The sequence below is a fragment of the Pogona vitticeps genome, chromosome 1 (assembly GCF_051106095.1).
Source record: "Pogona vitticeps strain Pit_001003342236 chromosome 1, PviZW2.1, whole genome shotgun sequence".
Lineage (NCBI taxonomy): Eukaryota > Metazoa > Chordata > Lepidosauria > Squamata > Agamidae > Pogona > Pogona vitticeps.
Window position 1 is genome coordinate 237249425 of NC_135783.1, and position 20191 is coordinate 237269615.

The 20191-nt window shown below is 38.6% G+C and overlaps 1 protein-coding gene across 1 annotated transcript in view; it reads left to right on the forward strand.

Annotated features, from left to right (window-relative positions):
* The window catches only part of CNTNAP5 (contactin associated protein family member 5), a 491198-nt gene that overhangs the window by 345025 nt on the left and 125982 nt on the right, over window positions 1–20191 (forward strand). The gene's annotated exons all lie outside the window — the stretch shown is intronic.

The following is a 20191-nucleotide window of genomic DNA, read 5'->3' on the forward strand; positions in this document are numbered from 1 at the left end:
ATGAAAGAGGAGAGCGTCATAAATGGTCTGAAGCTCAACATTAAAAAAAACAAAGATCATGGCCACTGGTCCCATCACCTCCTGGCAAATAGAAGGGGAAGATATGGAGGCAGTGATAGATTTTACTTTCTTGGGTTCCATGATTACTGCAGATGGTGACAGCAGCCACGAAATTAAGAGAGGCCTGCTTCTTGGGAGGATAGTGATGAGAAACCTAGACAGCATCTTAAAAAGCAGAGATATCACCTTGCCAACAAAGGTCTGCATAGTCAAAGCTATGGTTTTTCCAGTAGCGATGTATGGAAGTGAGATCTGGGCTATTAAGAGGGCTGACCGCCGAAGTATTGATGCTTTTGAACTATGGTGCTGGAGGAGACTCTTGAGAGTCCCCCGGACTGAAAAGAGATAGAACCTATCTGTTCTGAGGGAAATCAATCTTGAGTGTTCACTGGAAGGACAGATCCTGAAGCTGGGGCTCCAATACTTTGGCCATCTCAGGAGAAGAGAAGACTCCCTGGGAAAGACCCTGATGTTTGGAAAATGTGAAGGTAAGAGGAGAAAGGGATGACAGAGGATGAGATGGTTGGACAGTGTCATTGAGGCGACCAACATGAATTTGACCAAACTCCGGGTGGCAGTGGAAGACAGAATGGCCTAGTGTGTTCTCGTCCATGGGGTCACGAAGTTTCGGACAGGACTTAACGACTGAACAACGATGGGGTAAATTCTTGCTTGTCTGATCCTTGCAAAGAGTGATAAGGAGCTGCTAACATTCTTCTCCTCATGAGTGAGGATGGCAAGAAATTTCCTCCGATTATGCAATTTGTCAAAAACTAGGATGATTACTGCTTTTGTTAAGAACTTGAAACACTACATTAACTATTGTTGTCTTTCTTAACAATAATCCAGGCCTCTTGTCTTCCCTCTGTGTGTATTGTGCATGTCTGGTTTCCAAAGGACAGAAGAGGTCTTTGGGGCAAATTACAGAAATCTTGAGAGGGAGAAATGAGCTCTTTGCCTCACATTCAGTTCAAGGCAAACAATCTCATAGGGCCAAGACAGCCTAAATCAATCAGAAGAAGGAATTTAGTGATTATGTCTTCCATTCCTTCTTTTCATCCAGTTGGGATATAACTGGTAACCTAATTGATACAACATGTGGATACAAGGTAGATACCCTATGCATAACCTCAGATAAATACTGTATTTGAAGGTTTGGGACAAATATTGTGGATATGATCCCTCTTTCATCCCCCACGTATGTACCAAATGAATTTACTCAACATTTGGTGTCTCTTTCTGTAGCTCATATTTCTTTAGTGAAGCAGAGTATTGGCTGCACTTTATGAGAATACAGCTGGCATGTCTGAGGTGTGACAAATTTTACTCCCACAATCCATTTTTCCTCTCCTACATCTTTTGTTTTTAATTACATTTGACATTTGGTATCCTGAACTTTTATTGTTTAGCCTAAGGCTTTGGATATTGGGAGGATGCAGAGCTTACACAGAAATGAACTGTGGAACTTGCAAGGTTTTTGAGACAGCTTGTCCTCAGTTATGTGGGAAAGGCCTTTAAATGAAAGAGAAGCCCCAGGGCAGTGTATGTGCATGATTAGAATGCATCATTGCCATTATTGGTTAAGGAGAATATTCTTATCTCCAGGCTCCTACTACAGTGGTGTTCTAAAACAGTCTTAGTTTTATGAGGCTTTGTGCCATCCTGGTCAATGTTCATCATCAGGTTGTGAGGTATTTGAGCTTAAAAGCTGTCCCATATATAGATTTCTCTGTTTGTCTAAGTTCTCTGTTATTCTAGTGGGGGCCTATGTACAGGGGAAGGAAACTATATGCATATGAATCCATAAACTCCTCTTAATGGAGTTATAGGGATTTTTATTTTACCTAGATTCATTGCAATATCTGTTTTGAGCCTTGTTTTTAAGGCATGTACAAAGGTTTATGAACTTAGACATACCTCAAAACAGATATTACAATGAATTTATCTAGAATAAAGTCACTCCCTTTAAGAGATTTGTTTAATTCATCCTAACATGAGATTTCTGAGTTCTGCAAGCCATTTGGTGATTGGTCATTGGGAGATAAGAATGGACTCCATTTGTGAGTCCATTTTCCAGATTCAAATATAGCAGCCTTGAAGGACTGTGTCTTTGGAAGGAAGAGGTTTTAACATCTTCCAGTTGTGCTAGTGTTATCCTAAATGGTACTTCATTTCCCATAGTGGTGTTGGTTTTGAGGTCTTCATATCTTCAAATGGCCCTAAGGTCACAGCATTTAAGTGAAATATTTAAAAAATCTATATCTTCTCTTTCTCTTAAAAAAACCATTTAAAGGTGGGCCACAACTCAATAATCACAGAACCAGGAATATAGCCTTTTGGCAACAGATGTATTAGACATAATGCGTAGGAAAATGGTGTTTGCAGCTAAGATTCTCTGTGGGGGAATACTGTAATAGTGGATTGAATCCATTTTAGGTTTTTATTTTTCAGGTTATTTCAGGTTATTTTATTTTATTTTATTTTATTTTATTTTATTTTATTTTATTTTATTTATTTATTTATTTATTTATTTATTTATTTATTTATTTATTTATTTATTTATTTATTTATTTATTTATTTATTTATTTATTTATATCTCTCCCATCTGGTCTGGACGACCACTCTGAGCGGCTTCCAATAAAATATTTAAAATAGAACATAAGAATATTGCAAACAGTGTAAGCACACCCAACAATAAAACAAATAAAAAGGAAAGGAAAGAAAAGGAAAATTAAATATTGACCAGAGGGAAGGCCTGAACATATATTGACTCTTGAAAGATCCCCTTTTCAGGCAAAAGATTGTGGGGATGAGGCCCCCTTTGAGAATCAAGAATTGAGAAGCTGAGAGAGTGAGAAAGGATGGATTCCCTTTGTGAGTCTGGGAAAGATAACAGGGGGATCCTAGTCCTCTCCAAAGGCCACAACACTTTGGGATGAGAGTGAGAATATTTATTATTAAATGAGGTATCAAAAAACCTCTCACTCTCAAAAAAAGTCTGCCCCTGTTATCCCACAGCTGCCACTCTATATTATCCAGGAGGGTAAAAGGCACAAGTAAGAAACCTCACAATTTGAGAAAGTTGCAAGATTGAGAGGTAGAACAGCCGCAGCAGTGAGTCCTAGCTGTAATTAAAAGGTTGCCAAAAAGGGAAACCAAGAGCAGTCTTCCACATTTCCTTCTAGTTGTTGTTGTTGCTGTTGTTGTTACATGTTGCCACTTTGACTTTTGGTGACTCTACATCACCACATGAGAGATCTCCTCAGTGTCGTGAACTCGACAGCCCAGCTCAGCTCTTGTAAATTCAAGCCTGTGGCTTCCTTTAGGGAAACAATCCATCATGTATTTGGTGTTTATTTTTTACTTCTGCCTCACATTTTCCCTGTTTTATTGTTGTTGTTTTTCAGAGAATCCTCCCTTCTTGTGAAAAAAGGACAACCTCAGTTTCACTCTTTTTGCCTCCAGAGATATTCCAGTCTTGATTTGCTCTAGGACCCACTGGTTCATCTTTCTGGCAGTCTAGGGCACTGGTTCTTAACCTTGGGTTACTCAGGAGTTTTGGACTGCAACTCCCAGAAGCCTTCACCACCAACTGTGCTGGCTAGGATTTCTGGGAGTTGCAGTTCAAAAACATCCGAGTAACAAAGGTTAAGAACCACTGGTCTAGGGTATCCACAAAGTTCTCCTCCAGTACCACATTTCAAACAAACAATTTCCCCCCTGTCAGTTTTATTTACTGTTCAGCTTTCATACCCATACATGGTGAACAGAAATACAAGAGTGTGAATGATGTCGATCTTGGTCTCCAGGGACACATCCTTACAGTTGATAATTTCTAATTCCTTAATTTCAAGTCTCAGTCTTCTTCTGAGTTCTTGACTTCAGTCTCCATTTGGATTGATGATTGAACCAAGGTATACAAAATCTTTCACTACTTCAATTTCTTCATTGTCAACATTAAAATTATGAAGTTCTTCTGTAGTCATGATGTTGGTCTTCTTAATGTTCTTAATTGCAGTCCTACTTTGAAATGTTCTTCTTTCCCTTTCACTAAAAATCATTTAAAGTCATTGCTGCTTTCTGCTAGAAAGATGCTGTGTGTATAATGAGAAACTATGGGTTGTTTTCAAAGAAACTGGTGTGCCCCAGCTCTTGATTATTATGATGTGTATTGTGGGCTAGAAGCTACTGTTATGACAGAATATGGAGAGACAGAATGATTTCTTATAAGCAAAGGTATCTGAGAAGTGTGCATTTTATCCCCTTATCTATTCAGTCTGTAAGCAGAACATGTCATACAGAAATCCAGAACAGATTCAGATGAAGGAGGAGTGAAAATGGGTGGAAGATTTCCTTCTATAACATGGAAACCTCTTCCAATCTTCTTTTATATGCTTGCTAGAACTATTGCATAGTATTCATTCATTCATTCATTCATTCATTCATTCATTCATTAGACTTCTACCCTACCCATCTAGACCAAAGGTCTACTCTGGGCGGCAAATAATAAAGGCCACAGATTACTTCAGAATTACTTCACAAATTTTCATATATATTGTGAGCGCATTTTGTCCTACATATAGTCTTCAGAGCCCTACTATAAGTCCCAGCAGAATTAAAACTCATTCTAACTAATCAACAGGACAGAACAGCTAGTAATTCTAGATGGGGAACAGAACTGCAGTTATTAGTGGAAAAGTTCCCAGATTACAAGGAGTCATTACAGCTACTGCCAATTAGCACATAATTAGCACTTGGGAGAGAGAATGAAATAAAAGGATTACATCTTCAAGACAAAGCTGAAAATATTTATGAAAGGTAATATATCATGCATTGGAAATCTAATGCTTCAATAAATACCAGCTGGGATGTTTGTAGTGTTAGACAAAGTAAATTAAGGGAAAATTTAGCACTAGGGATGTAAATTGTTGCTTGTGTCATCCTTGCAGACAAGGATGATGAATTGTAATTTTTTTCTCCTCCCCCTGTGAGATAGTAAGATATTTTCTGGTGCTATTGACTTGATTATTTTATGCAAATTATGCAACATGCGAGTTGTGCAAAACTGCAATCACTACTGCTGTATGTCATGGACTTTTTTAAAATTGAAATGGTCAGGTAGGTTGTTTGCAACTTTTAAATAAGCCAGCTATTCCTGTGATTGGTATGCATGTGTATGCTCTTTGCCTATTGAAGGGAGAAGGCCCTAGTTTCTTATAGATGGCTATTGGTCAGAATTCTATTGATGTTCACATAAAGTTTGTGTAAACAACTGTGGCTTGCTGTGGCTAGTTCCCTAGTTATCAAGGCATGCCTCATATGTGTGCCTAGTTGTGTACCCATTTGTGCAGACATGATACATCCTGGCATGCCATCAGGATGCATCATGTATCACAATCACAATTAGCTGCAGCAAGTTACACAAACTTTGTCTGGACACCTGTAGGATTCTACCCATTTTCTGTTAATGCCAGAAGCCTTGGCAGAGGGTAAAAATAATCCTTGCTTGAATGTAATGCTGGGCATGAGGGATCTTGTTAAGTTAAAAAAGTCTTGGGTGCCTCTTCTTGCCAGGAACTAACCTTAAACTAATGACAATGGGAAACTTACTGAGGATTCTCTACACCTGTGTGAAAAAAAGCTGTGTCTCTTCAGATGTTATTTAGAATGCACCTCATCTGTTACTGCAGACCTGAGTATTAAGTTGTCCCCACATGTTCGTTTTGTCTAACTTGGGGTAAGGATGTGACAAATACTTGAAAATTTTCACATTCTTTTTGACTTTCCAAAAGTCATCCGGCTGAGACTTCCTCTGCACCAGCAACATTCCTTGTCTTCCCAAGAAAATGAAACCCTGATCCTGATCTTCCTTGTTGTTTTCATTCTGTTTTTCACCTGTTCATTCACACAAGAAGCTACCACCTTTTGCGCAACCAAAGGACCTTTATGGAGAATATTGTGTATAAGAGATGCAGATTTGTAATAATTCTAGGCACAATAGTGGTTCTGACAAAGAAAAATGATGACAAACCACCCAAGAAATCCCACAATGTATCTTTAAAACAAAACACCCCCTCCTCCCCCCCCAACACACAAAGAAATCTTTCTCTAAGGAGAAAAATAAAGTTTCCACCCACCAGCCCTACTTTTGCACTAAGAATGAGGAGTTACACAATCATATACCTAATTTGAACAGCACCCTTCCCAAAGTCTCCTTTTTTTCTATTTGCATGGGACTGAGCACTTTTCCTCTCTTTCAGGAGAAAACAGAGGAAAATAGGTTGAACAATTCTGTCTTCTCTGTCACCTTTAAGTATTTTTGCAGACCCATCACTTTGTTCTTTCTCTTTCTCCATACATAGCTGAAAACGTCTTTCTTGTTATTTTTAATCTCCCTTAAAAATGTGATCTTATTCTCCGCTTGAACCCTCCTCACCTTATCCTTATAAATGCTAACTGCTTACTTAGCAATTTGACCCTCCTGCCGCTTTTTCATACACATCCCTTTTAAAACGTGGCTCTTCTGAAAGCGTCTTATGCAGCTGCCTTGATGTTTTCAGACATTTTCTATTTTTCTTCCTCATATGAAAACAATACATTGAAGATCCCATCCTTGAACATGGTAAAATTTGTGAATTTTGGTAATTTTCCCCCTCAAAACCTGTCTGAAATAAAATCCTCAATTAACCAGAACTCGAACATATATGATTTACTGCCCTCTTCATTTTAAATGTCCTTCATCTGAGTTGCCCAATTTCCTATTTCTATTCTTTTTGCTTTTACTGTGGTCATTTCTTTCTCCCTTGTTTTCCTTTCAGCAAAGAGGAAATGGCAGGCAAGTATAACAATAAAGATGGAAGAATACCATGATGGTTGAAATCCTGTTGCTTAGCATAGTAAATTGCACTAGAGTACTCCCACTGAATCAGTGAGGATTTAGTATGTCAAATTGTCTGAAAGTTGAACTTCATACCCTTCATCGATTAGCCTGTTAAAAAACCCATGAAGCACTTAGTCCAAATGAAGACCTCCTAAATCAATCATGTTTTTAAATTTTTTAAAAAACAAAATACAGTTTTAGAAAATTCTGTAAAAAAAATGCCGTTGATCACTCAACAAGTTGAAATAGGTTAGTGTGGGTTTAAAATTGTTGAAGATAAGACAGGAAATAAGCTGGGACTGGAACTAGCAGTTTGTTGAATGCCTGGCATTGCTTATTTTGCTGGCTTATTGTAGGATCTGGTTCTCTTCCTTCCTTCCTTCCTTCCTTCCTTCCTTCCTTCCTTCCTTCCTTCCTTCCTTCCTTCTTGCTGGTGGTATGGCCTTCAGAAAGGTCTTCAATCTGACCAACCTTACCCATTCTTACACTGAATATTGTTTTTCTTTTCTTACATGATGTCATCTCATTGTGTTAAATTTGTAGTAGTAGGCTCACTAAAATGAAACTGAATTACATTGAAGTGTTTACATTTTTAAAATAATGTGTATGGCATGGTATTAAGTTAAGGGTGCAACTACATTGGCAAAAAAAAAAAAAAAAACCAGTTAGCTTTGCTGTGGCTTGATTTACAGGGTGTTTTATAGTTGTATTCCATTTAGGTGATCACACCCAAACCCCAGATTGTTTGCTGCCAGTGCCCAGATTGGCCCACAATTCAATGGAATTTGATATGTGCTCCTCTTCCTTTAATGCTCACACTGCCAGTCCTCAACTCTTCTTACCTTTTTTGTTTGTCTGTGCAGAGGTGATCTAGCACTAAAATAGTGTATCGATGCAGTGATGTATTAAGCTGGGGTGTACTGTTTTAGGATAGCAGGAAGTCCCCCCAATTCTCCCTTGTTGCCCCAAAATATTTTTAAAAAACAGCTCCAGAGTCATGTCCTCTTCCTGTTATAGAATGAAGGAAAAAATAATTTAGGAAAGTCACCGTTCAAATCGCTCCAGCTTTTTAAAAAAGTAGAAGCCCAAGTGGCAGGTGGAAAAATATCCAAATTGGAAGCAAAAAGTGAAGGACTGATTTGCATTGACCTTTGCCTTGTGTGATCATTGGCAAATAATTAAACTCCATTTAATTATGTGTGAAACTAGAGCATGTAAAAAGTTTTCCTGGCCAACAAGAATGTCTAGAGAAAGAGGTGTAAGACTGTGGTTGCAGTGAAATAGTCTGCTTCCAGTATCTGGTTTGTTTGCTGCTAGGTGATATTTTCATTTGATCTGGGAACCCTCTAGAAATTGCAAGGTTTGATATATGGAGTAGCTGGAGACAAGAATATATTCAGAAATAAATGTGAAAGGTCCCTTAAGGCAAATATCCAATGTGTTTGATTCTACATGGAAAGCACATCCAAACACTTTATGGAAAAAATGCAGAGAGGATAAGTCAGACAAAAATAAAATACTGTTATGAAATTTCTTTGTTTCTTGTTTTTTTTAAAAAAAAATGGGTGTTTTTAACAGAAGTTTTAATATTGGGCACAAAATGGGATTCTTGATAGTGCAAACAAGAACTTGAGGAAATTGTTTTCCTGGACTACAAATCCCAGAATGCTCCATGATCCTGACGGCTGGTGGCTTTTGGGAGATGTATCTAAAACGGGTAATATTTCAAGGTATTTATAGTAAGTCACAGTCCACTGCCAGCTAGTCCACATTGACACTTGTCTAGTGTACCCTATAGAGAAAAGCTGGTGTGTTGTTGAGCCATTTTTAAAGCAGACTAACAGAGGGAAAAAACCTTTCTAATACAGTGGTGCCTTGCAAGATGGGCGCTTCGTTTAACGATGAATCCACAAAAGCGATCGCAAAATGATGTTTTAAATGGGGGAATTTCGCTGCACGATGATTGGTTCCCTGTTTTGGGAACTGATTTTCGCTTCCCAACGATCAAAACAGCTGATCGTCGGGTATTAAAAATGGCCGCCAGGTGTTCAAAATGGCTCCCCATTGTGTTTAGGTGCCATTTTTTTGCTGCACAGGCACCCGAAAATGGCCGCCCCTATGGAGGATCTTCGCTGGACGGTGAGTTCTTAGCTGATTGGAACGCATTGACCAGGTTTTAATGCGTTTCAATGGCTTTTTTATTTTTGCTTTACGACATTTTCGTTCTACAGCGATTTCGCTGTAACGAATTAACGTCGTAATGCGAGGCACCACTGTATCTTAAAAAAAATTTATTCCAGTACATGAGAACTCCAAGATATGAGAGCACAGATAAAGTGTGGCCCTCTAGATACTGATGGATTGCAACTCCCACCAGACCTAACCAGCATGATGATGGGAGTTGGAGTCCAAATGATACTTGAATGTCTGCAGTTCATGAACATCTATATATGGGTGAAAGAATAATTTAAAAAATGTATACATACTTATTAGAATATGATTTAGAGGATGAGAGGGTGAAAGAGACAATGGTAAAATGGGCAAAAAATTTTGGATACAGTGTGGATCTCGATGATTGGACTAAGATGTGCAAAGAAAGTTATAAGATGCTTAAACCAGTAAATCTCAGAGAAAATATCCTTAAAATGTTCTACAGATGGCATTACACACCTGTAAGATTATCAAAAATATCAGAGGGTAACAGCAATATATGTTGGAAGTATAAAAAGAATGTAGGAACTTATTATCATATGTGGTGGACGTGCAAAAAGGTCAAAAATTATTGGACACAGGTATGGGACTTAGCAAAAGAAATCACCCAGCAGAAATTAGATATAAAACCTGAAATAGCATTATTGAATGTCATATCAGGAATCAATGATAATAAATTGAAGCATTGTCTTATGTATATACTCACAGCTGCTAGATTACTCTGGGCCCAGAAATGGAAAACCGAAGAGGTTCCGATGATAGAAGAGTTGTTAAAGAAGCTATGGGATATAGCAGAACTGGACACTCTATCAGAAGCACTACGGGAACAGCCAAGAGACTATGTAAAACAAAGCTGGGAACTATTATATTCTTGGGCCCAGAAGAAGACAGGAGCGTAGGGCAAAGTTTATGATGCATGTATATTTACTCAGTATATACTGAAAATGAAATAGGGGGAGCAGAGGGGTTAACGAGGCTGGAGTCTCTGACTCCAAAGGGGGGAGGGGTTAGGTTAACTTGAGGGGTTAGTTCTTTTGTTTTGTTTTGTTTTTTCCCTTTCTTTTTCCCTTGTCTCTTATTTGTCTTGCTTTTTTTCTGTGTAAAAAATTTAAAAAGTAAAAAACATATATATATGGGAAATGGTTCTGCTGTGCTTAGAAAGACTATGGGGGGGGGAAGGGGACTTTCTCTGGAGTTTATATAGGAATAGCGATAGGGAAGTCCTACCCAGATCTCCTTTTCTCCTCTTCTTTGATTGCTGGACAAGTAATTAGTGTAACATGCAGCCATCAGACCTACCTCAGCAATAAAAGACCCTGTTTAATATCACAGCAGAGATGCATGATCACATTTCAAACAGCTTTAAATATTTGCCAATAGCAACTGTAGGAGGAAGGAGAATTTGGATTAACACTGGAGGACAAGTGAGCAAGTTCAGTTTTGTTGCTCAGCTCTTAGCCAACTATCTGTGTAAACAGGAGGCACAGTCACTGATACAGGAGCTGAAGGGAAATACAGGAGAAAGCAAAATGGATGAAGAGGAACAAAAAATATTTTACTGTACAAGTAATGATGGAAGGGAAATTCATTAGAGATGTGCAAATGCCATCCGTTTTGATTCAATCTGAAATATTTGTCTTGTACATTCCAACAATTACCTTTGAGATTATTTGTAGGTCCTCTGATTTGATTTGTATCTGAATATTTGAAAATATTTTTAGGTAGTTTTATTTGTCCAAGTAAATAAAAAAACATGAACACTGGAAAAATAAAGGGCTCTGAGCTGGTATAGGGGCAGCGTAAAACTCAGTGCCATCAACTACTTTTTGACCTCTAGTGTGCAGGCAAAGCTACCACTGGTTGTCTTGTCTCTTCCTTCTCTCTCTCCTGTTAGCTTCTTTAACTATTGGTGCACAAAAACAACATTCAGTGGTTCAAAGAGCCCTGATTTGATTTGATGAACGCTTTTGGGCTTCCTCACTTAGCTTGGGATTTGTTCAGAGACCAAAATATATCCCAACTTGCTCTGGATTCCAAATAATTTCTGATATATGCCTAAAATATATATTAGTCCATTTTTAGAAATGTATCTAATTCATGGTGTATTATAATTTTTTTAATCTTTTGGTTTGCTGTCCTTTGGATGAGACTGTAAGCCTCAGATTCTTTTAAGTATATATACTGTACATATAAAAACTAAAGGCAAACAAATAAAATGTGTGTATTTTCTGTAAGCCGCCTAGAGTGGTCGCAATTGACCAGATAGGCGGGGTATAAATGGAATGAATGAATGAATGAATGAATGAATGAATGAATGAATGAATAAATGTAAACAAAAATGCTTTACCATAGGCATGTACCTAGCCTCTGGAACAACCTCCCTCCGGAGATTCGCGCAACCCCTACTCTGGGTATCTTTAAAAGCCAATTAAAAACATGGATGTTTATTCAGGCCTTCCCTCCAGTCAATACTTGATTCTTTCTTCTTATTTTTTTTCTTCTTTATTTATTTTTACTTTATTTTTCTGGTTTTTACATTCTCATTTGAAGATTTATGTAATTTTGTGTTATTTTATTGTTGATGTTATATTGGAAGCTGCTCAGAGCAGATGGGCAGGATACAAATCAAATCAAATCAATCAATCAATCAAATCAATGAGTCAATCAAATCAATGAATCAATCAATCAATCAATCAATCAATCAATCAATCAATCAATCAATCAATCAATCAATCAATCAATGTACACTGGTCCCTCAACCTGCATTGTGCCCATTTGGAGACATCCCAGCCTGATATTTGTACCTGTCTATGCCAGTATTTGTGCATTTACAGATTCTCCCTTATTTAGAGACTGTCACTTTCACAAAATCACCATGTGATTTCTCCATTTCTTTTATTCTCTTTTTTCCGCCATGGTTTAAAGTGAGAAAAACTTGCTGGAGAGCAGATTGCCCTAAGACACTCCTGTCAATTAAAAGCAAAGAAGAGCCAGTCCAGCTTTCCCTGTTGGCTTTCTTTGACTTATGAAATATGTGCTAACAAACAGGGGTAGTTCGTTGTCACAATGGTGGCCCTTCCTAGCTGAGGTGAGAAGGACCACCACTGTGGCAATACTCCTCCCTCTTATGGTGGTGGCACACACACCCTGATTATAATGGCAGCAATGTGGCCTCCATCACCAGAAGACTGTTGTTTATACAGCTGTGACAGCTGCTTTTGTGGTTCTTAGCATCCGTTCTGCACAGAGTTAGCTGTTTCCAGATACCTGACACTAAAGGGCTGGCAGATCAAGAGATTTTGAGTGGGATGCCACAGCTATGTCAGCGTGGGATGAACAGTGAATTCACTCCACCTAAGGACAGGAATAGCCCTGCTAATAATGTTCTGTGGAGTGCTTCAGTTAGAGCTGGGGAAAGTAATATTTTGTGCTACAAATTCCAGAATGAACACTAACCATGGATGCGGAGGGATTCTGGGAGCTGCAGTCAAAAATTGTTACTTTTTCAGATTTTGCAGTGTCTCCTCCAATGGTTTACCAAGTGCTATGATAGGATAAATATATTTTCTTTCTAAGTTAAAAAAAAACTTCTGAAATTTGTGGATCAAATAATGTTTGGGTAGATATGCAAACCGTTCAGCTCTTTTATGGTCTAGCTGGCTTTTTCAGTATAGGTTGGCTTGGAGATCTTTTATACATAATAATATGCAAATGTGTGTGTGTGTGTGTTATTTTAAAAGTTTGGGAGACAGCAGAAAGAGAGTACAAGTGCATATGAAATGCCTTGCAGCACTTTGTGGAAACTTTAATTAACTCCCACAAAGTTATCTAACAACACAATAGACAAATTTCACACGCACACCAATCAGATTTTGGAAGGATCTTATTGAGGCTTGCCAAGGAGCTTAAAAGTCTTTGGCATGCTGAAACAAAACAGGTCTTTAAATAAAAAAAAAATCCTTAGAGATTTTTTTTGTTTCATGTCTGCAAGGCTAGGCAGATTAAGGGAGTGCAAGGGGGAAAGGAAGACTGTTAGAGCTGAATTTGTTCTAAAACTCTTTGATTCAGGAGGGATTGAAACCTAAATGGAGAAACATTTTGCCATGGGGCTTTTCATTCCTAAAATAATAAAAAAATCTTCCTATTTATTAAGAGTAGCACCAAGTACAATCTCTTTCATCAGCTCCTTCCAAACATCTGTAAGTGTGTGTATCTATCTATCTGTCTATCTGTCTATCTGTCTATCTGTCTATCTATCTATCTATCTATCTATCTATCTATCTATCTATCTATCTATCTATCTATCTATCTATCTATCTATCTATCTATCTATCTATCTATCTATCTATCTATCTATCTATCTGCCTGCCTGCCTGCCTGCCTGCCTGCCTGCCTGCCTGCCTGCCTGCCTGCCTGCCTGCCTGCCTGCCTGCCTGCCTGCCTGCCTGCCTGTCTGTCTGTCTGTCTGTCTCTATACCTACACACACACCTACACACACATCAGCTGTAACAATGAGATCTGCCGTTTATTCCTTTTGTTAATTTAAATGCCCAGGTGGGCTCTCTGTTTATTCCGGTACATTGCTGCACAATCCTATAGTCTCTGAAAGGGGCCGCAGAATATTGCAAAAGTTCATCATTGAAGAGAGTGGTCCATACTTAGTGAAGGTACTCTGCTCTTGGTTGCTTCCTTCTCGTGCTACTCAAACAGTTCATCCACTGCCAGTGTTTTCACAATGGTGAGTTTTTGTTTTTGTTTTGAAAGGTCTATCCAGAGTTGAGATTGAGGGCTCCTTTGGGCTTGACGCTATAACACGGGAGAGAAAATATGGTAGCCCTGGAACTTGTTCACTTTCTTCTAAGACAGTGGTCCCCAACCTTGGGCCTCCAGATGTTCTTGGACTACAACTCCCAGAAGCCTTCACCACCACCTCTGCTGGCCAGGATTTCTGGGAGTTGAAGTCCAAGAACATCTGGAGGCCAAGGCTGGGGACCACTGATCTAAGACACAAACCATGGCCCCTCTAAACTTTTATGGATCTACTTTTCTCCCTTGTTGGAATGTTAATGGGCATAATTGTTTGTTTCTAGTCACATGACAGCTCACATATCCTGAAATATCATAAACAGGGGTTCTAAGACCACATCAGTGAGTTAGATTTGTAGGCTTGTAGTCAATTTATCTACATAGGAACACAAAGGGAGCTATGTCTTAGTCATTCTTGAATTGCAGCCTTGAATTTCCATGTCGCCACCTCGCTGGATAGCATTGCCCTTCACAGAGATAAGATGAAGGAAAAATACAGGTAGAGTTATGCCCATTTCTGCTTGTCACATATAAGAAAACAGCTCCTGGGCTGGACATGGGATTTTCATTCCTTCATCATACCACCTTCCATACTATACCTCCCTGAACACACCATTCTAATCTGATTTCAAAAGCTGAGCAAAATTAGGCTAGTTAGTGCTTGGGTGGGAGGCCACTGAGGAATATCAGGATTTCCTGATGAAGCCAGGAAGAAATCTTGTCAGAAACCTTGGAAAGCTGTTCTCAGTCACAACTAGATGGACAAATGACCTGATTCAGTATACAGATGCTTCTGTTGTTCCTCTAGACACTGCAACATTCTGTTTGATTTGACTATAGGATTTCAAGATTAATTTGCTTTTAGGGTTTCAGATCACAAAGAGTTCACCTTCTCTACAGAAAACCCACCTGATTGTATGGTGTGCTTTCTCCCTCCCTCCCTCTACATAACTGAGACATTTAATTTCTCATCCTTAGTTCTCCAAAAGCGACAGTTTACCTAAAGGTTAAAAATTATGCATTCAATTAACAAGCTCCAGCATTTCTTCTACATTAGCATTAATAGTGCATGGAAAAGGGCTCTCGGTGGTTTTGTCTGCAATAGGCAACCATTCCCCCCCTCCCCATTTTTCTTTTCATTCAGCCCATGTCAGTTAATGAGGTCATAACGTTAGCTGTGGCAATTTGCTGATGGAATAGCTAAGGTGATAATAGTTCCTGGGGTGTACATTATTTCCTCTGCCCTCTTCCATTTTCTATTACTAAACTTAATGTTGCTCTGACAAATTTTCTTTGCTAATGAAGCTAGACTTTCTGAGGGATCTCCAGGTGGATAAAGTACCTCAGAGGGGCACTTCACCCCAAAGCAGTGGGACTAGTTGTGACACCTGCTCAGACCATGGGCCACCAGTAATTAATATCAAGTGTATGTAAAAAGAGAACCCTGCATGTTCACGAATTTTATCTTTACAGTGTGGGGAGGACAATGGGGAGGAGGACACCAAGGATATGATTCTCTGTCCTTTTCTATGATGCCTTCTTCACAGAAAGTGTGCATATGAGTGTGTGAGAAGAATAAAGGTGAGAGGGGCCAAATCACAGGAAAAGGAATTTTAAGTAGGTGGATAAACCTACCAAAACATTGATCTCATGTGATTTTATAGCTGAGTAGGATTGGGCCTGGTGAATACTGTGATAAGAAACCACCAGGGAATACCAAGGATGTTCCACACCCTGTTTGTGTTTTATACAAAACTGGTGAGGAGAAAACACTCTGAGGGAAGCATCTGCCACTAGTCCATCCATTGTCACTTTCTTTATGATTGCAGTTTCTGATCTGAAGAGAAGAAAGGACCTGCTCAGTTGTATACAAGAGGGAAATGCCAGATTGTCAGGGTTCTTGCTCCAGTGTAGTGCATATACATGAGCTTCAACTTCTGTCATTGTGAATGATATCTAAGTGTATTTGCTTCACTGAGTTCTATGACAGCTTTAAAATGTTTCAAGCAAGGAATCCTGCTTAAACCTCTGGGGATGCATTGCCAGTCAGAGCTGGTAGTACTGGGCTAGATTACCCAACTCACTAATAGGCAGCTTGCTGTGTTCCTTTGATGCACAGAAAAATGTTTGTTTTCTAAAAAGCCCATCACATTTAGGCTTATTGGTGGGTTTGATTTTTTCCACATATGGAAGCAAAGTTCCAGAGGCTAATTCAAACTAGTCAGCTGTATGCTGCCTGGTCATGTAGTGACCATGTGACCAGATGTGCAACCAGGCACATTACTTCCATCATCTCAATTAGCCTCTACTAGCCATCATGATTTCTGTGACTTTGGTTCTCTGTGTGGGAACAAACAATAGGATTCTGGCTTTCAAAAGTTGTTATTTCATTAGTGCTAGGGTTGTGTAACAATATAAAATGCAATGCAAATATTTATGAAGCTTGGGGAAAAAAAGTAAAATATAATATTGCCATTATTTCTACCCTTCCATACAAAGGGACAGTTAATTTGTTTTTGTATCAATTAGAAATGCATATGTTTAAATAATTAATTTAAGTCCAGAAGGTCTATATCAAAATTAAAATTTGAAATGGAGACTAGCTAGCTCAAGTTGATAACATCCAGAGTAAAAATTCAAGGCTATATACTCCAACACCTTGTGAACAAAGTTCCACTTGCAGACCACTTCACTCTTGGACGGAGGGAAGCAGTATTTAACTAGAGTCCCCTTTCCCCTTGCACTTCCCAAACTGATCTAAATTAGGGGACCATTGGAAATAGCATGGATATTGCCATTGGAGGCTACAGAGGACATAAGGAGCATTTGCTGGATCTCAGACCCTTCTGGAAAAGACTGTTTTCATTTACAGAAGGGCTGCTCTGAATCAAAACTTTTCACTCCCCTCTTTTTTTGCAATGGTGAAAACCTTTCTCTACTCTGTGCAAAGACCATGAGTGTGAATTAAACTATAGTTCTTCACTATCTTGACCAATAAACAATATCATAATTAATTAATTATGTTGTGCTATTATCTTTCAGAGCTTCTTGTGTTCCCCCTTCTCCAGTAAAATATCAGCTGCAGAGTACAGTATATAGTTCTGGTTTCATTTAATCACCACTTAGCAAATACGGTACCTTGTTAACCCACAAATTCCACAATTGCTCCCACAGTGATTCTGATTCTGATTCCTGTCTGGAGCCTAACAATATTAACTTACACATTTCTGTATCAGAGGAATCACCAACAGCAGTTGACGATTCCAAAATTCCAAGGGGAGAGATTATCTCCCCCTCCACAACTTCCAAAATGACCCTGTGTAATTTATCTTACTTTTCTACAAGATGCAGGGCAGTTCCCAGCTATGTTGTGCAAAAGGATGTTGTGTTGTGGTCAATGTAACTTAACAACTGCACAGAGATTAATGATCAGAAGGACATCATGGAACATCCCTTTAGCTGTATTGTATTGCAATGCAGCTATATGGCGAAGTCAGATTCGGGGTAACTGAACAAACCTGGCAGTAGTCCAGAAATGTGGAGTACCAAAATGATGTCACTGTGTTTCCTGAAAGAAAGATGATAACTATTCTAGACGTACGTGCTCGGATATGAAACCAATGCACAGCCTGGCTTAATTACATTATGTTTGCTATGCTGTTGAGGAAAATAAAACAAAAAGAATATGAAAAGGATTTTCAGGGTAAATATTTCTTAGAAGATAAGGCTTAATCCTGTACGTGCTTACCTCAGAGTTAGTCCCATTAAACTTACTTCACAGTAGACATTTAAGGTTATCAGTTTTAAGTCTGGTATCTTAATCTCATACATCAGAATTGAGAGAGAGAGAGAGAAATTAATAAGTATAATGTATTGAAGGGTAATGTTGGGTTAGGATTGTGTTCATGGTTACTGTTTTATACATATGTTTCATGAACGTTTGTCTGAAGGCAAATCTAAGTTTATTTATTATTTTATGTACTCATTAGCACTTGTTATGGAAGAAATGCAGAGTTACAGAATCAGCGCAAATTTTCCTCTGCCAATGGCAATGACTTGGTTTCAATGGGAAAAGGTGCCTGCCTGCCTCCTGTGTTAAAGGATGCAAGAACACAGGAGCCCAGTTTTCAGAAAATAGCACAATATGTGTAGCTGCTGTTCACGGCTGTGCTGGCATTGCAATTGAGGTGGTGCCTACACTTTGGGGAAGGTTCTTCAGCAAGGGTGTCCCATGTAGCCTAGCACAAAGATGTTGCTGCAGAGAGTTTGCAGTCCCTGTGCAAAACTGAAAACGTGTGGGTCCTAATTACAGAATTAGGTGACCAGTTTAAGCAATCATATATCACCTAAGCTAATGAAAAGACATTCTTGTTAAATAATGGACCACATCACAGATTTAATTATCCCAGAGCAAGGCAGTTGGTGCTTCATACAGACAAGGTCAATTACCTTATCCAAGAGAGCCAGTTTGAAGTGTATTATGAATAATTCACAGACCCAGAAATTAGCTATAAAAAATGTCCCAGATATAATGTGGTGAAAACATTCAAATTCATTCCTCATGTATTTAAGATAATAGCCAAAGGACAATTATGGTTCCTTAACTGCAACACTAGTTAGGTGACAAAAATGACATTTGTACATTCAAAGACACATAAAAATGTTTTACACCCTTTTGTAGTGGTTTTAATACAAAAGGACAACATGCTGGCTTTTTCTCCTTCCAGCCATTGTCGTCTTCTCTATTAAAATGAAAATGAAATGATGATTTTATAATCTTCTTTCAAAGGGAACAAAAGATAAATGCCAGTTTGGGTCCTGTTATGGGATGCATTACGTCTAAGACATAAGGAATAATTGCTCTTCTCTTTTCATCTGCATTGTCACCATAATACTTAGCATAGCATTTAGATGTGATCTGGACAAGCCCAAATCGCTTGGGTTTGACTTTCAAAGTTCATGATATACTGGACTGAGTCCAGAATATTTCAGTCAAACAATAATTTGATTTGGGATTTACAAAATGTTAGATCCACACATAAATAAGTTTGTGTTTTAATGTTGTACAAGGATGGGGCATGTTAGTGTCTCAGAGTCATATTTTGTTTTAGAATACATGGAAAACTAGATCTAAAGGGAAAGGGTTCCTATGATATTGCAAGTAATATGCCCACATTTCAGCCACTGACATGTACAGATTTTGTTTTCTTGGGTATATTTAACAAAACAAAACAAAAATCCTATTTGGTACAAAGAAAAAATGCACCCAGCAAAACAGTTCTGTTTTATAATTGAATTTATTATTTATTTAAATTATTTTTACCGCCTCTTTCTCAAGGTGGCAAGTTTTATCACTTGATCTAATTTTACCATTTTATCTAATCCAATGTAAAATGTAAAAAAAAGATTTAAAAAAAGACTCTTGCTGCTTTGGGGTTAACCATGATGCCATGAAGCAATAGCAGGGATGTTTTGATTGTCATAAGTTGGCCTCTCCCAATTGGAAGACCTCTGAAGGGTCAATGAGTTAGTTAGTGATAGTAAGGAATGTTACTGGCTGGATAGCTCAGTGGTTTAGGGGGTCTGGTTGCAGAGTTTGATTCCCCACTGTGCCTCCTGTGAGTAGAGCCAGCCTGTGTTGCCTGTGGCCAGCTGCACAGACCCAGCCTCCCCCTGCCCCCCAAAAAAGAGAATGGTAAATTCCTTTGAGTATTTTCTACTTGAAATACCCTGAAAAGAGCGACTATAAGTTAGAATCTACTTGTCAGCACATGGTTCTTATTAAGGAACTCAGTGCATGACATGCAATAATGAGCTCAAGTTACAGGAAACCAGATTTCAGCTGATTATCAGGAAAAATCTTCTTAACTGCTCGACCAGTACAACAGTGGAACCAATTACCTTAGGAGGTGGTGAGTGCTACAACGCTGGAGGTATTCAAGAGAAAATTGGGCAACCTTCTGTCAAATCTGCTTTGATTTGGTTTCCTGCACTGAGCAGAGGGTTGGACTTGATGACCTTATAGGCCCCTTCCAATTCAATTATTCTTTGATTCTGTGATTCTAAAGAATGTTTGAAGTCATGGATTTCTCTGGATCTTGAGAGACTAAATTGTTGCAAACTACTGCTGTGAATTCTCCCATGTGCCTGACTCATAAAACCTATCACAAAAAGCTTGACAAGGAAGCAAGCTTGTAGTGGTACATTGAAAGCATGAACAATAAATCTTTTT